This window comes from Acomys russatus, chromosome 1 (assembly GCF_903995435.1).
Source record: "Acomys russatus chromosome 1, mAcoRus1.1, whole genome shotgun sequence".
In the NCBI taxonomy this organism is placed as follows: domain Eukaryota; kingdom Metazoa; phylum Chordata; class Mammalia; order Rodentia; family Muridae; genus Acomys; species Acomys russatus.
This window is the reverse complement of record NC_067137.1, coordinates 9,750,361-9,764,954: the sequence shown is the minus strand read 5'-3', so window position 1 is coordinate 9,764,954 and position 14,594 is coordinate 9,750,361.

The window sequence follows — 14,594 nt, the reverse complement described above, 5'->3', positions numbered from 1 at the left end:
AATCAAAAGGCAACAACAGCAAAAGGTTTCATATCACCGCTGCTGCAAAATAGCCACCCGTTAAGCTGCTAAAGGCCTGGGGGTGTGGGGGGGGGGGCGTCAACTGGACAGGCAGCAGAGCTTGCTGCGCAGGCCTGATAACCCGAGTTGGATCCCGTAACCGTCCTAAAGGCTGGATGCGGCCACTCAAGTCTGAAATCATAGCACTCCTCTATGAGATGGGAAGCAGAGATCGAGAATCACCTGGAAGTTTGTGGGCCCTTGTCCCAGAGAATAAAAAGGCACGAGCAGAAACAGAAGAAGCCCTGCCGCAAGAAAGTGGGGGGAATGGGCCCTGACCCCCAAAGCCTGATGACCTGAGTTCAATTCCTAGGCCCCATGTGATAGAAGGAGGGAGCCAAGTCCCTCAAGTGGCCATAGTACACACACGAGAGAGCGCATGCGTGCGCGTGCACACACTCACTCACATACATACTCATGCACACACTTACATACACTCATACACACAAACACACACTCAAACTTATGCAACACACACACACACACAATTAAAAATAAATAAATAAATAGGGGGCTGGAGAGATGGCTCAGAGGTTAAGAGCGCTGCCTATTCTTCCAGAGGTCCTGAGTTCAATTCCCAGCAACCACGTGGTGGCTCACAACCATCTATAATGAGCTCTGGTGCCTTCTAGTGCAGGTGTACATGCAGGCCAAACATTGTATACATAAGAAATAAATAAAATAAATCTTTAAGAAATGATAAATACATAAATAAATTGTAAAGCATTAGTCAAGAAGCAGCGCAGGGGACAGATGGCTCAACAGATAAGGGCACTGGCAGGTAAGAACACTGACTGCTCTTGCAGAGGACATGGGTTCAGTTCCTAGGCCCCACCCGGCAACGTGTTTGAAGCCTTACTCAGAGGACCAGCAGCTTTCTGCAGATTCCATAGGGTCCAGAGTACACGGAGGGCAAGTTCTATGGTTCTCAGGCCCAGCATGAAGGGCCACGCCCCTCTAACAGTGTCCTCTGCTAGCTTTGCGTCTCTGGTGATCTCTTGATGGAGGACGAGCCTTGAGAATTATTATGTAACGCTGCTTCAAAACAAATGTACATTCGATTCACTACAACAGTGTGATTTGGCATTTGCAAACCGGGCTTGTCTGTTTCCAGAGCCTCTTGGAGCCACTCTGACCACTGCACGAGTCCCTGTGTGAGATCATGTGGCCCTACCAGGCAGATGCTGTGAGCACAGTGTGAGCCACACCTGCCCTGAGCCCAGGAGGCACACTCAACGGGTACAAATTGATTGGGGTGATCTGGGTTGGCTTGTCTCTGTCCACTTCCCCACTAGCCCTTTATCTCACTTAGGTGTGGGGGAGAAGCAGTGAGGAGCCTTGCCTGGACAAGTAGAAACAAAGGGCACCCACTTGTTTAGATACGTCGCAAATAATAAATAACTTTTCCTTTTTTTTTTTTTTTTTTTTTTTTTGGTTCAAAAGCCAGCACAGCCTCCAAGCCCAGCAACCTCTTAGGTGGGCAGGCCTGTGTGGTGGCTTCCATGTGCTCTACCAGGGCATCCCTTCCCCTGACATGCCCACAAGACCGCCAAGGACTCTGTCAGGAAGGACCCAATGGCCAGGTCCCGCTGCCCCACACACAGCACATGTGGAGACACCCTCACTGAGGGAGAGGGAAGCCACCAGATTCTTAGACCCATGCTTCGAAGGGTGACTCACACCAAGACTGGAGATGAGGTCCCCCACAGTCCCCACCTGACTATACACTTGTCATACACGCACGCACGCACACGAACACACACACAAACACACCGCCCAGGCTCCTAGAGGAAGGGCTTTGTTTTCACGCTAAGCTAAAGCAGCGGGCTGCTATAAAACTTCATTCTAGGGTACACCTGTGAAGAATATACTAGGCACAGCCAATGCAGCAGCAAAATCCACATTTGCCAGCATTTACTGAGCACCAACCACACTCACACATACACACACACACACATACACACATATATACACATACTCACACACACACATACACACACATAGACATATATGTACACACACACCACACATCTACATAGATGTACATACATACACACACATAGACATACACACACATACATACATATACACACATACATACACACAACTCACACACGGAACTATGCTAAGACCTTCCAGCACCTTCCCTCCAACTCTCCCAACAACCTACAGTGTAGATATGCCACTAAACCCATTTACGGATAAGCACGCCAAGGCTTTGGGGATCAAAGTTCTTGTTTCCTGTATATTGTAGCATCCAGCTCTAGGGTTCACTCCAGAATACACCCTGACCACAATGCCATGGGATAAGACCCAGGGCTATTGGGCCTGTTCCTAGGAGCATGTATACTCCTGGCCTTCAGCAGATGCTGTGGGGCTCGGCTATGGAGAGCAGTGAGAGCAGTGGTGTGTCAGGGGAGATGGCTTCCTGTTCTCCTCAAAGCCCTGTGCTTGGCCTAGTCGGGTTTGGACCCTGGATGTGGACTTGGAGACCTCCAATTGAAAGGAAAGGCAGGTATGAGCCCTCACAGGGAAGTGGCCCGAGACTGTGGGAAAACCTCTCAACACCCTCACATCCCTGCCCCTCCTTTGGAGCCACATCCCCGAGGGAATGGGAGCCAGGCCCCACAGAGTTCTCCACAGGAGACAGTAGCCTCCATGTGACACCAAGAACCCTGGGTTGCACAGGCAGGCCCACTTAGGATTGCGCAGAGGGGGGCTGTATCAGAGCGAGTCGCCTCTGGGACATTCCTAACCCCAGCTAAAGGGGGTGCCTTTGTGGCCTCCATGCTGCACTGGGGCCTGGCCAACAGCTGTTCCTGGCTGAAGGCTTGCTCCGCCCCACCCACCCCGTTGGTTCCTAGGAGACTAGCAAGCAGCTTTGATGTGCCTGTCAAGGCGTTTCTTGTTCTGACAGTTGTTTCCCAGGAGGGCAGTTACTGCCACAGCCACTTCCCACAGCTGGCTACGGGATTTTTATGCCCCACCCTTCAACAGCAGAAATGCTGAGCACACAGGGACAGTTGAGGACCTCAGCCCATGGGGACTGAAAGGGAGCACTCCATGCCCACTTACAGATGAGGCCAGGTTTGCTCTGCTCCCAAGGCTGGTCACACTACCAAGAGTGGGTCCTCCTCCTTGGCCCAGACCCACCTCCACTTGCACAAGGCCTATCAGACCAGTGTTTCAGGGCACCCAGGACTATAAAGGACAAGGAAAGGGCAGTTGGAGTCCCCTCAGCAGAGTGACCACTTCTGACTTTGGTCACTCTACTAACACCAAGATCTGAATTTATTTCTATTCTTTGTGCTTCGCATCCCTGACATTTATTCCTAGGATGCCAGTACTACCCAGGCTCCACCCCCACCCCCCCATATTATCAACAGACATTGCCAATGTGCCCCAGGGGCAAAACAACACCCAGGTGAGTACAACTGACTTTAAGCTGACTTTAGTCCCAGCACCTGTGAAGCTGAGACAGGAGGAAAGTTCAAGCCTGTCAAAAACAAAACATCATGTATGACCAGTCCCATCCGTCATTCCCTCCCCATGCCCCCACCCTTACCCCCAACCCCCCCACCCCCGCCACAAAAGTAGCATAAACCTTCCGTCAGTTGGTCCTAGCTTCTAAGGATGAGACTGGATATAGCAAGTGCACAAAACAATGCAATGTGTAGGACGAAGTCCTGAAAAAGCCTGGAGCCAGAGAAAAAAAATCATCCAAGCCTGGGGCCATCTAGGAAGGCTTCCTCGAGGAGGGGGGAATTCATTTGGCCAGACACAGGCAGCGGACAAAGAAAACAGAATAGGAGGATTCTCAAGGGCAGCAAATGGCGTTCGTGGTCGGGCGGGGGGGGGGGGGGGGGGGTGCGGGGGGGGGGGGGGGGGAGGTTGTTTTCCAGCTTCCCCAGAGGCAGCTGTAAGGCCACTGCTGTGGAAAGAGGGTGCCAGAGGAGGAGACGTGTGGGTAGGGATGAAGACGGCTCTGGCTTCTACAAATCTGAGGAGGGACTGGGATCACACCGAAGGAATGTGGCGTTCGGGCTACCCACAGGGAGCTTCTAAGAAAGTTTGCCAGCAGGGGGCGCTGTGGGCTCAGGCACACGGCCTAGGCGTGGGGAGAGAAGCGGCCGCCATGTGGTGAGGCCTCAAAACCTCCCAGCCTAGCCCCACCCCAGGGACCTTGCTTGCCTGTGCCCGGCAGGGTGTCCACTTCCTCCCCAGCTTCCTATGTTCACCCATCTTTCCCTTCTCCTCTGAGGAGGAAGGGACAGCACTGCCCATTTGACAGAGACCAAGGTCAGAGAGGGCAAAAGAACAGTGGGAGACACAACAGCCTGGCCTAGACGCAAGTTAACCGGAGCGCCACTGTCATGGGGCAACCTTTGGGCCTTGTTGGCAGTGACAGTCAACCCTGGCCTCAGGCTGACACTGCATGCTGCAGGCTAGCGTGGACAACCCCACGTCCCCACGTGAGAGGAAGTGTTGGCCAAGGGGAAGAGGTACATGGCCAGGCCCAAGTCTGGTGGAGTGAGGTATGACCAGGGCACTGTCCTATGTGCACGCTCTCTCAGTTGCTAGCTCTGAGGACAATGAGACATGAATGCCACAGTGGTGGTATTGCCCGCCCCCTTCACTCCTCCACCCCTCCCTCACCCCCATCCTGGGTACCATGCTCCTGGTGTGGCTATGAGGCCATTTGACAGATGAGAAAGTGACCTTGGACAGTTGCTCGGAGGTTCCCAGAAGGAAACCAGTACTTGTTCCCCATTGTCTCACACACACACACCCCCAATACACACCCCTGCCCATGATGCCCCTAGGATTCTAGAAGAAGAAGGCATGGAGCCCAGTCTGTGGCTAAGGTCATGGCCGAGTCTGGCTGAGGACGGTGTCACTGAGAGTGGAGGGGGGAGGAAAGAAGCTCCTTGGAGACCCAGGGAAGGAGCCCAGCAAGTCAAGCATCTCTAGTCAGGTCTCCGGGAGCAGCACTTCCTCAGCAGCCTGGACAAAAGCAAAGGCACCCAGCCACATCCAGTGTGCACCCGGCCGGCTGGCTTGCCCGGCAGCAGCAGAGTTTAACCAGAGCTGCCAGGAAAACAGGGCGCCATGGACCTAGGGAAGGGGGGAGGACAGAAGAGTTACACCTGGAAGTGCACACCAGCTCTTCCTCACTCAGGAGGAGTGAGCACTCTCCTTAAAATAAAAATAGAATAAGATTTTTTTAAAGTTTGTTGTGTTTTTTTTTTTTAAAGAACTGGGGCTACAGGGTTGGAGTGATGGCTCAGTGGTTAAGAGCACTGCCTGCTCTTCCAAAGGACCCGGGTTCAATTCCCAGCACCCACATGGCAGCTTACAACTGTTTGTAACTCCAAGACCTGACACCCCTACACTAACAAATGCACATAAATTTAAAAATTAAATAAAAAATATTAAAAAAAAAAAAAAAAAAGAACTGGGGCTACCAGGCATGGGGTGCACACCTATAATCCTATACAATAAAATAAATGTTTGTTTTTCTTTCCCAAGAGAGGGGAGAGGCAGGTGTGGTGGCGCACGCCTTTAATCCCAGCACTCTGGAGGCAGAGGCAGGCGATTGCTGTGAGTTCGAGGCCAGCCTGCTTCAGGACAGCCAAGGCTACACAGAGAAACTCTGTCTCGAGGGGGAAAAAAAAAAGAGGGGGGATTCAGCAAACAAGCAAATCCAGGGTGTTCTCTCCCCGACAAAGACAAGCAGGGTTGAGGAGAACTGGAACCAGGTCTGCAACCAAGGGAAAAAAATACAACAGTAGGAACCCCTGGAGACCTTGCTAGGGTGTGTTCTAGAACGTGGATCTAGAGGTCTAGGCAGACCATAATCAGAGTTCAGCAATGGTGACAAAATCTGAAGGTGTGTACCTCCGCAGGAGCATCTGTGAGAATTCAACTCAGGGCAGAAAGGAGACCCAGGAGCAGAGCCAGGCCTGTAACCCAAGTAAGGAGTTAAGACTTTCTCTGAAATCCATCTTGCCACCCCTGTGCTCAGGACTCAACCTTCCTATTATCTGCTTGCTTCAGGGTGGCTCTGTGTGACAAGGAAGCGCTGGAGTCAGGGAGGCTGGAGTGAGCAGAACCAAGGCCTCAGGAAAAGCAGGAGGAGGCGCATATGGTGCAGGCAGAGCTGAAGGCTCTGGTGCACCAGGCTGATCTCGGCCTCTGCTCCTCAGCTGATGCCCAAGACGATGTGACCTTGGTGGTTTCTTTTCTTTTCTTTTTTTCTTTTCTTTCTTTTTTTTCCATCTAAGAAACAATTTCTTTTGGCCGGATCACTAGAGGAAAAGCAGATTCTGTTTGAAAGGCTGGATTTGAGGAGCTATCTCATGGGGTCCCACAGGGCAGCTTGGTGGGCTGGCATCTCTCCCTGCGTGTCCACCCATGCTCCCTCTGCCACCTTGGCCTGCAGAGTCTGGGTAGACCCCTGGCATGGTGGGGTGGGGAGGACGGCCTCTTAGGAAGCTCTCAGCTTCCTCTTGCCATCCAGCACAAACCACAGGGAAGGTGGCTGAGGGTTCGCCCTTCCATTTTGCCTCCGCAATAGAGTCCCGTGTGTTCCAGGTCACTGCTCTCCTGATCCTCTGGCTGTTTCCATGTGGCACTGTCCGCAGGTCAGCACCGAGAACACCAGCAAGGGGAAGGAGGAAGGAGCTAGAAGACTGACCTCGGCTCCCAAGAGCCTGCCAGGTTCACATGGGCAGAAGCAGCAACAGTGAGCCCTCAGTAGCATGATTGTGCAAGGGTGGACGAAGGCCAGCAGGCTGCCACAGTTTGGGCTTAGGTTAGCTAAGGGGCCCAATGACTCCATCCTAGAAGCTCCAAGGCCACACTGGGCCAGCACTAAACTGAACTTGGGGAGCCCAGGCCCAGGCCACAAGGTGTGAGATTCAGGGACTCCCCCGAGAGGGCAGTTGAGTATTCTTCCCAGGAGCTATCTGGTTGAGGAAAGAGAGGGGACAAGCAAGGGACAGGATGAAAAAGGGCCCACTGCATTTAACCTCATCTTGGTAGCATAATCCCTCTAGGTAGACTGGGGACCTGTCCGACAAAACCAGGACTGAGAAGCTGAGCCTCCTGAGGCCTGGGACTACACCTCTAAAGGCCCCTGTGGAGCTAACTCTGGTGGCTTCTGGCAAGAGCCCTCTAGGCCACCTCTCCCAGGATGTGCCAAGGCTATGGTTCGGTGCAGACAGAGGTGGGTGATGTCACCCAGGAATGAAGCAAACGAGGCTACTGATAACATCGCCAGCCAGGCTCGCTGTGGCAAGGTGACTCATCGAGACAGCCACAGCCACAGCCACTGGGCCATTGTTGTTGTACCCAGCCAGTAGGACTGGGAGGGGTGGCTCCTGCAGCTGGGACAGGTCCCCACTGAGGCCTCTGTTTGGTAAGACCTCAGAACACAATGTCCTTGGCCTCCAGTACCCCAGCAGTTCAGGAAACAACCCTCCCCGCAGCGGTTACCATTATCTTGGTCCCCAGCCTTTGGTGGGCGTCTGTGGGGTGTGCCGGGTGATTCCCCTACCTGCCCACAGAGCACAATAGGTACCAGCGACTGCTAACAGCACGCCAGTTGCTCCCCCTGGGTTGGACAACCGTCTCTGGAGACAACACCGGATGCCAAACTGCTAACCGTGACCACGTGGCACCCTCATGGAGGGTACAGCCTGTTCCTCCTGCTGAAGACACCCCTAAGCCGGCCCCCAACCCAAGCATTCTTCGTTACCTCAGAGCCTGCTGAGGCCAAAGCTGCTCCATCTTTCCTCACCTGTGTGTGTGGAGGGGGCGTACTGTTGTCCACGCTAAAAACTGACCAGGCGGAGAAAGCACCATTTCTCTTTGAGGTCTCTGTTGTCAGACCACGTGACAATCCGTGGGCCCCCTGCTCCTTCTCTTTTCTAAAGTGCTTCCTGTTCCCCTCAGCTGCCTAGAAGTCTCTACTTGCCTTGCCTTTAGTAACTTTACCCACCCAGTGACCTTTTCCCCACTTAGCTTTGTCTACTGCCTGACTTCATGAGTTCATTCATTGATCCAGCCCATGAAAAAGCACCTGAGTTTGTGCTAAGCGCTCTTCTAAGCAAGAGACCGGACAGACCTGGCCCTCTTAGGGTCACATTCTAGCTGGGAAATAAATAATAATCTGATTAACTAGGTGCATAAACTAAGTAGGCAGCCCTCCTGGTGGCACAGGCCCATGATCCCAGCTACCTGGGAAGCTGAGGCAGGAGAATGAAAAAAGTTCAGGTCCTGCCAGGGCTATAGAACAAGTTCAAGGCCAGCCCAGGCAACCTATGGAGAACTTGTAGGCAAACAAAAATATAGCAAAGGGCTGGGATGCCCTGTATGGTGGCTCCCAGCTTAAATGCCCTGAACTCAGGAAGCAGAGGCCAGCTGGTGTCTATGTGTTTGAGGCCAGCCTAGTCTTCATCACAATTTCCAGGCTAGCTAGGACTACATAGAGAAACCCTGCCTCAAAAGAGAAAAAAACCAGCCAGGCAGTGGTAGTGCACACCTTTAATCCCAGCACTCAGGAGGCAGAGCCAGGTGGATGGATCTCTGTGAGTTTGAGGCCAGCCTGGTCTACAAAGAGAGTCCAGGATAGCCAGAACTACACAGAAAAACTCTGTCTCGAAAACAAGAACAACAAAACAAACAAACAACAACAAAAGGAACCAAAAAACAAAACAAAGATAAAGCAACCGCCCCCCCCCCCCCAAAAGCAAAACAATCAAGAAAATTAGCAAAATAAAAGCTGGGCAATATTGCTCACTGGCAGAGGGCTCGCTTGCCTAGCATGTGAAAGGCTCTGAGCGCCATCCCGGATACCGAAGCAAGCGAACCAGACCAACCAGTGTATGTGATAGCAAGAGCCAGGCAGAGGACAGGAGGTGGCAGGCCCTGCTGCAACTGGGGCTTTCTGAGGAGAGCCCTGGAGGTAGAGAACAGGAGCTTTCCCAGCAAAGCCCCTCCCATCAGGCTCCCTTGCCAAGGAACACTCTCCTCCCCAGCGAGGTTCTGCCAGGAGCCCATGGCATGGCCTGGGGCACTTGCTTCCTTCTCGGCAAACAGGAGGCCTCTGAGGACTCCTCCAGGATGATCAACTCTCCCATCCCTCCATCCGCCCCAGCTAGTAGGAGACAGTCCAGGGACCCTGGGTGGGGAAGTCTGCTGGACCACCTATAAGCTATGTCATCTCAGGCAGGTTCCCGAGCTTCAGTGAGATGGCTTGCTCACCTCTAAAGGACAGGGTGGCATAGAGGCTCAAATGACGGCTTGCCTATCAAATTCCCTAGGCCACAGCAGGTGCTAAATAGTATTTCCCAGGGTAGCATTTGAGGGGAGGGAAGTCATGATTGGGGACGGGGTGGCAATGGTAACAATGGGCCTTCTTCAGCCACTGCAACCTGGTGACCTGCCACTACTCACCAGTGGCTGGGGGGCGTGGGGGTTGGAAGGCACCCCTCATGACATCAGCAGGGTCGGAACCAGGCAGGAGATGTGTGAGACTCTGGAACTGTCACACCACAGCCCAGCTTCAACTTCTTCTGGGCAGGGCACTCAGCATGCAGCCTTCTTCCTTCCTTCCTCCCTTCCTTCCTTCCTCCCTTCCTTCCTCCCTTCCTTCCTTCCTGCCTCCCTCCCTCCCTCCCTCCCTCCCTTCCTTCTGGTTTTGGGAAGAGCTACATGCCCTCCAATCTAGCACTGGGTTGAGGTTTGGCTCCCAGGATCCAGGGCAAGGAGGTGGGGACAGACAGTGACAGTCACGGTGCCATTACCTGGCATCACTTGTGTTGTGGGGATTCTTATACCCTTCACACTTGAGGAACCCAGGCCTTGGAGTAAAGGCTGTGGGGTTCTGGGCAGTGGAAGAGAAGTCTGGCAGGGCAGAGGCTTGGGGAATGGTGGGCGCTGGGGCCATAGAAGCAGGTCCAGCCTGGGGCTGAGTGGAGAGCTTTGTAAAAGGGTTTCTGTCCCACAGAAGGTGGGGGATGGAGAATGAGACCCCGTCCCAAACCCCCACTCCTACAGCACCAAGTTCCCATGGGGTATGAGAGCCTTCATGGAGCCCCCCAGTGTCCTGACGGTTTGCCAGCTGGGCCTCTAAGCCAAAGCTGATACGTTATGGCTGGTCCCTTCTAAGGCAAGAATCCCTGACACACAGTAAACTTCGGGGGAACTCACAGAGCTTTGTACGAAGAAATGTCATGGAGGAGCCATGTGGCCTGCCTCAGGTCCTACAGAACTGGCACTGAGCCTGGACCCTGTTTCCAAAGTGGCCCCTCAAAGCCAGGAAGCCTGGGATTAAAAAACTGCAGCCTGTGTTTAGGCTGGAGCAGGTAGCTCTCCCCAAAGCCAGCTGAGTTTCTAAACAAGTCCTCAAGCCTAGCCACCATGGGTGCCCCTGCTGAGCATGGAACAGGCAAGCTGGGCCCCACTGAGGGCTGAGTGTGGAAGCTGGCCCATGGGGAAGTGGTTTTGACATGAGAAGGCGAAAGAACCACGCTTCCCTTTAAGACAAAAAAAAAAAAAAACCTGATAAACAGCCGGGTGCCCTTTGAGAGGCACAGAGCAGCAAAGGAGGAAGTTCAGAGGCAGGAAGGTACCTTGCTGCCGCTTCCTCTACCTCCGTGTCCTCCGGGGTGGTAGAGTGCAGGGTGGGGTACCTGAGGCTAAGGTCTATGGGTGGCCGGACCAGAGCAGTTGTCTGTCCACATTTACACGCACGTAGGAGGAGGGGATTGCTGCATGTGCGTGTACATGTGAGTGTGGGTGCGCGTGTGCCTGTGGTGTGAGTGCACAGGATCTGCTTTTATCACCCGCACCCTAGCCTCAGCGGACAGGATGCTCTGTCTCTGACACTGATCTACACAGGGGCTCTAAAAACCACAACTACATCAGCAGCACATGCAGAGGCTGAGAGGTGGGGCCAGGGTTCACAGCTTGGCACCAGCATGGGTGCACAAGGTGGCATGAAGGACAGTCACACCCTCATTCATTTGTCCCCCTCTGAAGCCTCGCCAGTGCTTTGGGGAGGGAGATCTCCCATTTCTAAGTTGGATGCTCTCCTCTCTTGCCTCTTGTTCAGGCAAGCAGCAGACTCTGGAACACCTTCTGTGGCCCAACAAGGCTCTAGGCATCTGGGTACACCAGGGAACTGTGGCACTCCCTGACCTCATGCCCTGTTTATGTTAAGCTGAGTCTAACTGGGCAGAGACAGGAGGGGTCCAGCACATCAGGCAGTGGGTCCATCACAAAGTAACATTTCAATAATCTAGGAGCTGGAGCCACACGAGGAGGATGCTCCTTCCAGCCTGTGCTGTGCCCTACTCCTTTCTTCCCTCCTTTCCCTCCTCTCTGCCTCCTGAGGACCCCACTGGTCTCCCAACACCCGGTGTCACCCTCCTGGCTCCTCCACTAGGACTGACTCAAGGGGCAACCTCTGAGAAAGATGTCCAAGCCACTCCAGCCAACAGCAGTCCCATGTTTTCTCCCAGCCCTTACCTACTCCCTATTGACTGCTTCTCTGAAAATGAACTCTGGGACAGCAGAGATGGTTACTGTCTCTGCAATGATGCCTGGCTTCTGGAATGGTACCTGGGTCTAGAGGATGGATGGATGGATGGATGGATGGATGGATGGATGGATGGATGGATCACGATGTGAGGCAGCAAACAAGTAAGCATCTCTAAAGCCAGGCTGGAGGATGGGGGCAGGACCAAGCCTGAACAAGCAATCTCTCTATTGCAGGAACCATTGTTCCAGAAACCCACCGTTGCAGAAAACACGTTTTCACCTTCAGGTGCAACACCTGTGGGAGGTGAGTAGGACTGCTCTCATTTTACAGATCGAAGCCTAAAGAGCACACAGTTGTGACCTAGGGTTGCTGGGCTGTCCCAGCCCTCCCTCCCCTCACTGTGAAGAAGCTTCTTCCTTCTCCAGAGCCAGCGTGTTTCCCTCCCTCATCCCATCCCCACTGCAAGGCTCGGCACTGCCCTGTGACCTGCCGCAGCCAACAGAATGTGGCGAAAGTGATGGCAGCCCTCAAGTCTGCAAGGTGTAAAGCCAGATGTACACACACACACACACACACACACACACACACACACACACACACACTCACATAGGAATACATACATACACCACATACTCACACATATATACTCACACACACACCACATGCACACCCACCCACACTTATACACACATGCTCACATACACATGCTTACATATACAATATGCTACTCAAACACACACTCGTGTTCACCCGTTCACACTTACATGCTCACATACATATACCCAAATATATACATTCACACACTCAAACACATACCCACACACTCACATATACATGCCCATGCTGACACACACTCATATACAAACTCACATAGGTACGCACATACACACACACTGACTGACACGCACTACATATATACATCACACACATATTCACAAACATACACACTGATGTCCACACTACATACACACACTCACATATATGCTCACATGCACATATATACACATATACTCACACACAGAGATTATTGCTATTTCATAGTATCCTATATAAATTAAAATTTTTAAATATTCTCCTGATAAAACATACTTTTAAAAATATTTTTAATGATTTATTTATTTTTACTTTATATGTATTGGTATTTTGCTTACATGTGTATCTATGTGAAGGTGTCAGATCCACTGGAACTAGAGTTATAGACAAGTGTGAGCTGCCATGTCAGTGCCAGGAAGGGAACCCAGGTCCTCTGGAAGAGCAGCCGGTGCTCTTAACCCGGTAGCACACATATAATCTAAGCACTTGGAGGTCAAACAAAGCAGGAGGATTAGGAGTTCAAGATCATCTTTAGTTACATAGCAAATTCCAGGCCAACCTGGGACACAGGAGACTCTATCTTAAGGGAGAAGGTGTGGAGAGAGGAAGGGAGGGAGGGGGCATGGGTCAGGCCCTGGCTTCACACCCCAACACTACCAAACAACCAGCCAAAGAAACCTCTACCACTGGCCCACTGGTGGGCATAAAGCTGAGGGGGAGCCAGCGTGCTAATAAGTAATTCTCCCCCCCTTCACCCGTCCCCTCCCTCTCTCCACACCTTCTCCCTTGAGATAGAGTCTCCTGTGTCCCAACCAACCAACAAAAGGGTGTGGCTCAGCAGTTCAAAGATTTACTTTGCTGGGAGTAGTGACTCACGCCTTTAATCCCAGTACTTGGGAGGCAGAGGAAGGTGGATCTCTATGAATTTGAGGCCAGCCTTGTCTACATAGTGGGTTTCAGGCCAGCTAGAGACACATAGTGGAACCTTGTCTCAGGAAAAAAAAAAAAAAAGATGTATTCATTATATTACTATTTTTTAATGTTTATGAGGTTTTGCTTGAATATAAATCTGCATACAACGCATGTAGGCCAGAAGAGGGCTTCAGATGCCCTGGAACTGGAGTTATAAACGGTTGCAAGCTACTATGTGGGTGCTGAGAATTGAACCTGGGTCCTCTGAAAAGGTAGCCAATGCTCTTAACGCGCATGTGCATGTGTGAGCGTGAGTGCAGAGATCAGAGAACAATTTGCAAGACTTGGCTCTGTCTACCACGTGGGTTCAGCCTTGGCAGTGAATGCTTTTATGCACTGAGCCATCTCTCCAGTTCCAGCCTTGAACTTCTGATCCTCCTGCCTCCACCCTCTGAAGTGCTCGATTATGCATGGACCACTCTGCCCGGTTGATTTGGTTCCGGGGATTGAACCCAGGGCTCTATGGCATGTTAGACAAACCCTTTGCCAACTGAGCTACATCCCCAGCGCATTAGCTACTAAGTCTGTGCAATGAGGTACGCAGCCAGTAGTGGCTGGCACAGGCTTGGGAACGCGGCCTCGGTGAGAAAGCAGGCCTCATTCAAAACTCTCTGCTCCACATCCCAAGTACATGCCTATCACCAGCACCTGGGGCTGCTCACAACTGTCGTCGTGTCCCCCCCGCCCCCCACGCTTCCTCTGAGTCCTCTCCCTGGTGGCTTTATAAGTGTGTGGCTGAGCTGAGGCTAACTGACAAATCCATACTTGACTATTAAAACCTAGAGACAGCTACATCTGGGCCTTGACATAGGGACCGGGCTTGTCGGAAGGGTCAGAGTGGAGAACAGACCCACCTCTGCCCAGCCTAGGCCTGAGCCCAGCAGGGTTCCTGGGCCCTGTTTTCTACCCTGAGGCAGTGAATGGAGCTGCTCTCCTCAGCATCCCCACTTCTCCTCTGCAGACCCCACAGGAAATAGGTCAGAAGCCTGGCAAACTGGGTGGGGGGCTCCTCTGATGGAGTGAAGGAGATTCTGGGTGTAGAACCAAGATGGGGTGTTCTCTCTTCTGAACTAGTAGGGGAAGGCTGCTCAGGGCCTCCCTAGGTGAGCGAATCTTATTTTCCTCAGCTAACATGGTCCAGCTCCTGAAGGGAAGTTATGAGCTTGGTTGGTGGTTCTCATAACTCCATCTCAGGCCTCAG